Source organism: Octopus bimaculoides, chromosome 2 (assembly GCF_001194135.2).
Source record: "Octopus bimaculoides isolate UCB-OBI-ISO-001 chromosome 2, ASM119413v2, whole genome shotgun sequence".
In the NCBI taxonomy this organism is placed as follows: domain Eukaryota; kingdom Metazoa; phylum Mollusca; class Cephalopoda; order Octopoda; family Octopodidae; genus Octopus; species Octopus bimaculoides.
In genome coordinates this window covers 160,053,967-160,055,120 of record NC_068982.1, presented here as the reverse complement: position 1 = coordinate 160,055,120, position 1,154 = coordinate 160,053,967, and positions in this window count along the sequence as shown.

The window sequence follows — 1,154 nt, the reverse complement described above, 5'->3', positions numbered from 1 at the left end:
TATATATATATATATATATATATACATATATATATATATAGAGAGAGAGAGAGATAGAGAGAGAGAGAGATAGAGAGAGAGAGAGAGAGTGAGAGTGAGCGAGATACAGGCAGTCAGACAGGCTGACAGACTGACAGATACATGGGTAGGTAGGTAGGTGAGTAGTATTTATGGATACAGTAATACCTCACTTTACGAGGGCACGTTTTATAAGTAACCAGTGAAACACAAATCAAACAGAATGTAATCTTTAGTCCTGAGTACATACTTTTCTTTGCATGAAAAATCGAATAGAAAAAAGTAAGACACCTAACTCACCTATCAAACGTTTAGAATTCAAAACAGGGAAGGTTCCCGTCTTCATACAGATATACAGATATACAACAGAATCTGATCTTATAAATAGCTACGTACAATCTATTAACGATTACATGAAAACTCATAAAAACAAAATTATATTCAGGAGCATGAAAACTGTGCTAAGATATAGGGAAATAATACTTTACATGAATAGTAGACGACAAGACTAAGTCAAAAATGGATAAAGAATGAATAGAATGGACAACGAATGAATATAGAAAAAATTTGAAGACCAGCTAAGAAGCTTAACAATCAACGTTAAGACCGAAGTGATATTCATTGTGAAATGGAAATTCGTAAAATATATATAATGAAGCAGAGAATAAAATGAATTGAGAATTTTAGAAACCACAGAATAATCAGTCATATACTTTCTGACTCCCAGTGGTGGCTACAGCAGACAAAACAATTTCATGTTTTCATAAGCTGCAATGTGTGGTTGAATTATATAATGTCTGGGAAAAAAGCAGATGCAAGAAGCAAATCCGACAATATACAAAAACACAACTGAATAATGAAATGACCATTCTATGAGACATCGCGATTTATCCAGTGCCAGCTATATACAAACATCATTAAATGTACACCCTCGCTTCCTCCGCCTGTTTAGTGGTTTGCTTCACAACCACTTGCTTCTGGTTTTGATCATACAAACATTGAATAGCTAATGTTCTCACGAGTTGAACCATATGTTGAGAGAGGAATTCGGTAGGCCAAATACTTGTCCCACATACATACGCTCACACACCTACACACATATGAATGCATATGTATATTATATATATATATATATA